The sequence below is a fragment of the Lemur catta genome, chromosome 5, assembly GCF_020740605.2.
Source record: "Lemur catta isolate mLemCat1 chromosome 5, mLemCat1.pri, whole genome shotgun sequence".
Taxonomy (NCBI): domain Eukaryota; kingdom Metazoa; phylum Chordata; class Mammalia; order Primates; family Lemuridae; genus Lemur; species Lemur catta.
Window position 1 is genome coordinate 69,449,139 of NC_059132.1, and position 9,083 is coordinate 69,458,221.

A 9,083-nucleotide genomic window follows, 5' to 3' on the forward strand; every position below is an offset into this window, starting at 1 on the left:
TGTTTACATAGTTAAGGTATTATACTTTCTCACATCATTTACACAGGGTTGAGATACAAATGAGTTAATTTAATTGATGTAATCATTAATTACTGAATCATCTCAGTTGTGATCGTTCTGTTTATGAGGTAATTTCATGATGTAGACTGTTTTCCATTATTTTATAATTAAGTACCATTTCTGCACACCCTCTGGTCCCATTAGCTCACCCTTCCAATTTCATCAAAGGAAAATGTATTAGCAAATTATACCACTGCAGCTGATTCAGGTATTATAGGAAATTGACATTTACTAAAGAAAAATTCTAGCAAACTATAAAAAATAACACTTTAAGTCACTACCACTAAATAAGCCCATTTCTTTCTTTTAAATGAGTTTGAATTGACAAGATGTAATTCTAACAGACATAACTTCCAGGCATCATGAGAAATCTATAAGAGAGACTCCTGTTGCAAACGCCCAGCGATCTCCATCCCAACTCAGTCCCTCTCATTGGCATCAACTCCAGTCAATGGGCAGAGAGCAAATCAGTGAGCCGTGGATTTTCAATGGGGCATCAGCAAAGTCTTGGAGACTTAAAAACACATATAGGATGCAGGGCTGGCAGCACAAAAGAGGATGTGGTGATAGTGGCAGGTCACAGAGGCTACAACTGTAGCCAAGAGCAGTGAATGCTGCAGATAGAATATTTCATCATGATTCAGACAAGATGAAGGACCAACTGTAGACACTTAATAAGGCCAACTATCTGTAAGGAAACTCATATAGATACCATCTGCTAGTCGGTGTAGCTGCTCTTATGGATTTTATATCCAGCAATAAAATTTTATTCAGTTGAATTACATAAATAAATATAATGTGTAAAGTATAAAAAGTATAATTAATAGATAGTCTTTAAAATTTGTTTTATAATGAATTAATTATATAGCAAAATAGAATGAATTATGAATAAATTTACTATAAATGGAATCAAAATAAATCAACTATAGAATTACAATTATATTTCATGTGAATTAAACCATAGTTATTTATACCTACATAGTAACTTTAAGAGAAAATGTCATGGGAATGAAGCTTGATGCCATCTGTCTGTGTATCAGCAGTGCATTAACTTATCTCTCATTTCCCATAAATGTTTAACCAACAGTTTGCAACTTCTCTACCTTAAGAAGAAGTCTATTTCAGGAAATTTTAAGCACTTATAAATGGAAAGTGAATATTAGGTCAGCAGGGACCAGATAATAAAAGCTCTTATGCAGTTTATCTATAAAATTTGGATTTTATTCTGAATTGACCAAGAATCCATTGGAGAATTTTATGCAGGGGGAGTATATGAAATGTGTGGTGGTATGCAAAAATTCATTTAGTGGCAGTGGACATCATGGAGTAGAGTGGAGAAAAAGAAATAATAAGCACAGAAACCTTAAAAAGTTGTTGCAGCAAAGCTGATAAGAAATAATAGACCCCTAACAAATAATTGACCTAGACAGTGTTCATGAATAGTTGTTGAAACCATCAGACAAACAGTTATAGGAATTTTATAAATGGATGGATTAGTATAATAGTATAAAGCCACTGAAAAATCTTAATATTTAATGTCACAAAAAGAGAAACAGCCATACATTATGTGCTCCCTGATGTGACGCAGTAGAAACCATTCATGTAATATTCTTGCAAAAGTTCTAATCAAGCCTCTAGATCCAAATAAGAGTTTACAGAAAATGCAGAGATAGAGAAACATGTTTAAAGACACCAGGAGAATACAATCAAATAAATCCTTAATGTGAGAGATTCTACAAGACAAATGGCCTGATTTCTTCAGTAAATGCATAGAAAAGAAAAACAAAAAGAAAAGAAGAACCTCTCTAAAGGAAAATCAATAAAATCGTATCAACCAAATGCAGTGTATGGATCTTGCTTAGTTCCAGATTTGAACTGACCTATTATGAAAACAAAAATTTATAAGACAAACAAGGAAATGTACTGCACATATGAATATATTACTTATTGGACCTAAGAATAGATTATTAAGGAATCATTATTTTTATGATAATAAAGATTTTGTGCCTATGTTTTTAAAAATCTTTTCCTTTTAGAAAAGTGTTTTTCCAGATGAAATGACAAAACGTCTGGAACTTATTTTAAAATAATCCAGTAGAAGGATGAAATAAGGGAGGAATATAAAATTAAACAAGATTAGCCAAATGTTGGAATTGTTGAAACTGAGTGAAAGGTGCATTTTTCTATGTTAAAAATTTTCTATAATAACAAAATTAAAGTGATAGATAAATAAAAGAAGCAGTAGCTGAGAGGATTGAAAGAAGTGAATAATTTTATGCAATATTCAGGAGGTATTGGAAAGATGTGAAGATGACTCCTAAATTTCTGGATTGGTGATTAGAAGAGTGGAAGTATCGCCCATCGAGACAAGAGGTGCCTGCGAAGTGAAGATGACAAATGCAGTTTAGGGTGTGCTGCGCTCAAAGTATTAGCTGGATATCCAAGTGGAAATGTCCAGTGGGCACACCAGCAAGAGAAGCCGGCCAAGCACAGGAAGGTGGGGCATAAAAACACGTAAAGGGATGTAGAGAGGAAGTGAAGACTGAGGAGTTGTGTCCAGATAAATAAGGGGAAAACCAGTTAAGATTGGAGTTACAGAATCAAGAGAAGACACAGTTTCAGTGAAAGAAATTGGTCAATAGTGTCAATTAAACAATTAAATGTACATTTCAGGAAAAAAATATGTAATCTTTAGTTTTAGCAACTAGATAGCAAGTGGTGCCAGTTCAAGACTACAAACTGAAGACATGAATTTATTTCCTCTTGTTCCTGGGATTCCATTAAATAAGAATGCAATAGTCTCCCCTTATCTGCAGTTTTTCTTTGTACATTTTCATTTACCTGTGATTAACGTCAGTCCAAAAATATTACACGAAAAATATCAGAAATAAACAATTTATAAGTTTTAAATGGCATGCCATCCTGAGTAGCACGATAAAATCTCATGTTCTACCCCACCTGGAACATAAATCATCCTTTTGTCCAGTGTATTCACACAGTAGACACTACCCACCTATTAGTCACTTAGTAGCCATCTGGGTTATCAGATTGTGGAGTGCTTGTGTTCAAGTAACCCTTATTTTACTTAATAATGGCCCTAAAATGCAACAGTAGTGGTGCTGGCAGTTTGAATATGTCACAGAGAAACCTTTAAGTGCTTCTTTTAAGTGAAAGGTGAAGTTCCTGACTTAGTAAGAAAATTAAAAAAAATCATATGTTGAGGTTGCTAAGATCCATAGTAGGAACAAATCTTTTATTTGTGAAATTGTGAAGAAAGCAAAAGAAATTTGTGCTAGTTTTGCTGTCGCATTTCAAACAGTAAAAGTTATAGCCACAGTGCATGATAAGTGCTTAGTTAAGACGGAAAAAGCATCACATTTATGGGTGGAAGGCATAAACAGAAACATGTTCTCTGATTGATGGCAATCTGCGATTTCGAGCATCCACTTGGGGGTCTTGGAATGTATCCGCCAAGGATAAGGGGGGGGCTAAAGCATACCTATTTAAAAAGGGAGGGGCAAACAGAGCAGTGAAAAAGAACAAGGAGCTCATCAGTGGATGGACAATTTCAACACCTTTCTAGAAGGTGGAACATGAGTGGAAGAGTGGAGTTCAATGAGGCAGGCTACGAAAAGACACAGTCCAGGACAAATACAGAGGCTGCAGCCAAGGAAGGAGCCATTCTGCCTTTCAGAACTTTGACGGGTTATAGACTCAAGCATGCCAGGTGTGATGCCCAGCAGAGTTCAGGGTAAGATTGAAAACAGGAACATTTATTGAAAGTCTGCTGCTGGTTTCCCTCTCCTTCTATTCAGAATACACAGCGGCCAGGTGTTACCCTCTAGGCAAAAAAAAAAAAAAAAAGTAGAAAGGGTTTTTGTGTGTTTTCTAAATAAATTTAACACACTGTCTAGCATAAACGAAAGAAGTAACTGTTGATGTTGGAGCAACAGGAAAAAAAAACATTCTGAGAGTCATAGTTCCCCAGGGTAATGGCAGAGTAGGGAAGAAGGCATGAGCATAGCCCTGGAAACAAAAGGTGGTGGACAGAACTAAAAGGCTTGATTTAAGAGGAGGAAATGTAGTTAGGATCCCTATTCATAATGAGGCACAAAAATGGAGGCTGACATAAATTCCCACCAACTACCTTGTGAGGCTAATTTGTGAATATGTATGTTATATAAAGCAATAGGCCTATGGAGAGAGAAAGACATGAACACAGGCTGACAGCAAAAAAATTTAAAATAAATCACCCACTGAACTGGTGACTGGGCTTGTTATATCCTATATTTATGAAAGAAATTGAATTGGTTATCAAAAATCTTCCCCTTCACAGAAAAAAAAGATATTGTAAGACATCTGCTTCTAACCAAGATGGAGTAAGAGTGGCTGGATTTATCACTCCACCTAAAACGACTATATAGTTAATATTGTAATACTATAACAATGGGAACTAAAAAACTGGAGAAAGTTTTTAGGCACTGTGCATCACGTAAGTAAGCAGAGGACATTGATTCCTGAGAGAGAGAAAACAAACAAGCCCTGTGACTGTCCTAGCTTACTGCCCAGAAAGATTTTCCAGGCTGCAGTGCAGGGAGGGGGAATCCAGACAGAGCCAGACAATCATTGTGAATTGAGGAGAGAGACATGGCGCTCAGGGATACCATGGGCACTGGAGTAGAGGAGACAGCAGCACAGAGAAAGAGCTATGGAGATCCGCAGAGGATCACTCTCAATTCTTTTGCTGGGAATTTAGTATAATATAACATGCATATTGGGAAATTACCTAAGGAAAGGAAGAACCACTTGAAAGGAGCAGATCCGTGGAGCTCACAGAGGTCTAAGAGTAGCTGGTGTTGCAGATAGCCAGAGGGGGAAACCTCTAATTCAAGGAAAATCAGGTAGTGACTGATTTTATTTTTTAGGCGTATCTAGAATAGTACTGCCTCAGTTGTGGAGAAAATTAGACTTAGATTAAAGGTGGTTTTGGTTTCACTTAACAAAGTTTAACAGCAAGCTTGAAAAGATCAAACTGTTGCCAAGTGATTTAACTGCACTTCAGAGCAAAGCTCAAGAATATTTATAGGACTATAATACCAAGCACCCAGCAAGGCAAAAATCATGATGTTTGGAATCTGTCTTAGTCAGTTTGGGCTGCTAGAACAAATTACCAAAGACTGGGTGGCTCAAACAGCAAACATTTATTTCTCACCACCCTGGAGGCTGGAAAGTCTGAGACCAGGGTGCTAGTCTGGTTCTGGAAAGAGCCCTCTTCCAGGTTGCAGACAGCCAACTTCCCCTCCTACCCTCACATGGCAGAAAAAAAAGTGAGAGAGCTCTCTGGGGTCTCTTTTGTAAGAGCACTAGTCTCATGTATGAAGGCTCCAACTCTATGACCTGATTATCTCCCAAAGGTCCCACATCCTAATATCATTGGAGGTTAGGATTTCAACATACGAATTTTGTGGGGATGCAAACACTTAGAACGTAACAGAATCTAATAAAAATTACCAAGCATGCAAAAAAGCAGGAAAATAGGAACTATAAAAGGGGGAAAAACAAATCAATGAAATCAGTCCCTGAACTGGCACATTTGATAGAATCAGTACACAAGAACATTAAAACTATGTATTCCATATGTTCAAGAATGTGCAAGAATGTAGAAAAAAATGGGTCAGGTAAAGGACAGACTGAAAAGATTTTAAAAGACCCAAAACAAACTTTTAGAGATAAAAATTAAATGTTTGAAATTAAAAAAAAAACCTGGGATGAAAGAAATAGCAGATTAGACCTTGTAGAATTAATGATTAGTGAACTGAATGATATAAAAACTATCTAAAAGGAAATAGAATAAAGATTAAAAACACGAAGAGAGCTTCAGTGACCCATAAGACACCTTCAAGTGACCTAATATACATATAATCAGATTCCCTGAAAGGTGGGGGAGGGTAAATGAAGACATAATGGCCAAAAACATCTGATGAAATCTATAAACCCACAGATCCAAGAATCTCAAAAAACCCCAAGTACAAGAAACATGACAGAAACTACACCAAGATATACTTGAGTTAAATAGCTTACACCTACTGATAAAGGAAAAATATGAAGAGCAATCAGAGAAAAAAGACACATTATATACAGAGGAACAAAATAAAAATGAGAGTAATTTCTCCCTGGAAAAATGGAATTAAGAAGACAATGGAGCAATATCTATAAGTACTGGGGGGGAAAAATACTGTCAACCTAAAATTCTATACCCAGCAAAACGTCTCTCAAAAATAAAGGTAAAATAAAGACTTTTTCAGACATGCAAAGGCTGAAAATAAAATCATCACCAGCAGATTTTTATTACAAGAACTGTTAACATATGCTTCTTCAAGTAAAATCATACCAGATAGAAATCTGGATCTACACTAAGGAATGAAGAGCACCAGAAATGGTAAGTATGTGGATAAATATAAAATACTTTTATCTTTATTTTTAAATCCCTCTAAAAGATAAATATCTCACTAAAGAAAAAAATAATAACAATACACACTGAAGTTTATTAAATATGTGGAGTAGGCCGGGCGTGGTGGCTCACGCCTGTAATCCTAGCCCTCTGGGAGGCCGAGGCGGGTGGATCGCTCGAGGTCAGGAGTTCGAGACCAGCCTGAGAGAGAGACCCTGTCTCTACTAAAAATAGAAAGAAATTATCTGGCCAACTAAAAATATATAGAGAAAAAATTAGCCGGGCATGGTGGCGCATACCTGTAGTCCCAGCTACTCGGGAGGCTGAGGCAGTAGGATCGCTTAAGCCCAGGAGTTTGAGGTTGCTGTGAGCTAGGCAGACACCACGGCACTCACTCTAGCCCCGGGCAACAAAGTGAGACTCTGTCTCAAAAAAAAAAAAAAAAATGTGGAGCATATGTACAAAGACCAAGAAGGAGAAATGAAGTATATTGTTTTAAGGTTTTTATACATAAAGTGGTATACTATTAAGATACAATATGATAAGTTAAATCCTAAAGTAACCACTAAAAAAAGAATAAGAGCTAATAAGCTAATAACAGAGATAAAATGCAATAATAAAAATACTCAATCTACAAGCAGGGAAAAGAGAAAAAGGAAATAGAAAATAGATAGGACAAATAGAAAACTAATAGTAAGGTGATGAACTTTAAACCCAACTGCATCAATAATCACATCAAATGTATTATAAAGGGTTTTAACACCTAAATTAGAAGGCATAGGTAGTCACATAGGCAAAAATAAGCAAAACCCAGTATGCTGCCTACAATAAATGGACTTTAAATATATAGGCAGAAATAGATTAAAAGTAAAAGAATGCGGAAATATACACCATGTTAACACTAATCAAAAGTAAACAGGGTTTATACTCATAACAGAGAAAATCTTAGAACACAAATTATCATTAGAGACAGAGAAAGATGTTTCCTATTGACAAAAGGTTCAATTCATTAGGAAGATGGCAATGCTAAATGTTTATTCACCCAATAACAGCTTCCAAATATACAAAACAAAAATTAATAGATCTGCAAGAAGAAACAGAAAATTCCATATCATACTCAGAGATGTCAGTATGTATCCCTCTTTCAATAATTGCTAGAACAAGTAGACAGAAAATCAATAAGGAAACAGAAAACTTGAACAACACTATCTACCAAATTGACCTAATCAGCATTTATAGAACACTCCATCCAACAATAGCAGACAGAATACATCCTCAATTGTACATAGAATGTTTACTGAGATAGACCATTTTTCTGCCCATAAAACAATCTCAAAAACTTAAAAAATTCAATTCATAAGGCGGATACTCTCTTTCTACAATGGAATTGAGTTAAAATCAATAACAAAAAGTCTCCTCCCTTCCCCCCCAAAATCCCCTAGTATTTGGAAACTAATTAACGTAGTTCTAAATAACCCATGGGTCAAACAAGAATTCAAGAGAGGGTATTATAAAGTACTTTGAATTGAATTAAAATGAAAGCATGGCATTTCAACATTTGTAGGATGTGGCCAAATCAGTACTAAGGGGAAAATGCCTACATTAGTAAAAAAAAAAGGTCCCAAATCAATGACCTCAGGTTCCATCTTAGGAAATCAGCAAAATCAGAGCAAATGAAACTCAAAGTAGGTGGAAGCGAGTAAACAATAATGATCAGAGAAGAAATCAATTAAATTAAAAAGACAGAAAAAAATAGGAGAAATAAATGAAACCAAGTGGTTCTTTGCAAAAAAATCAATAAAACTGATAAACCTTCAGCCAGATTGATCAGGAAATAAGAAAGAAGACACAAATTACCAATATCAGGAACGAGAGGGGTGGCATTATTACAGATGCTATAAAAGAAAAGGATAACAAGGCCGTATTATGAACAAATTTATGCCAATAGATGAAATGGACAGATTCCTTGAAAAGTATAGGCTACTAAAGCTTGTTAGGCTGCTAACAGTACACATCTCTCCTTTCTAAAGAGAATTGTTCTTGGCAGAATGAGACCTGCATACCTGGGAGTATATGTCCCCTTAGGGGACAACCTGAAAATAATAACCAACTGATATATGGGTTAAAAAAAAATCAACCCCCCTACCCTTGTGTCAAGTTGGGACCAATTCTGTGGTGCAGTTCACACCCCAGAGGCCCCTGTGGGATCAGGCTGAACCTAACTCCAGTTTCTGTCCTTACATAGCTTCCTTCCCGGGCCATATTCTGCTTCCCTCACTCTCCTTTTCATAAAAGTACCTTTTAATGAATCACTTGCCCGAGAATCCCTGTCTCAGCCTATGCTTATAGGAAATCCTACGTAAGACAGGGTACTAGAGGGAGGATGGTACTAGAGGGAGGATGGAAAAGGAGAGAGAAGAGGCTTGCTCCTTCCTCTTAGTCTGTTCTTGTCTGCATCACCCCGGCAATGATCCCTTATCTTGTGTTATGGATTAAATTGTGTCCCCCCAAAAGATAGTAAAGTCCCAACCCCCAGTTCCTGTGAATATGACCTTATCTGCAAATAGGATCT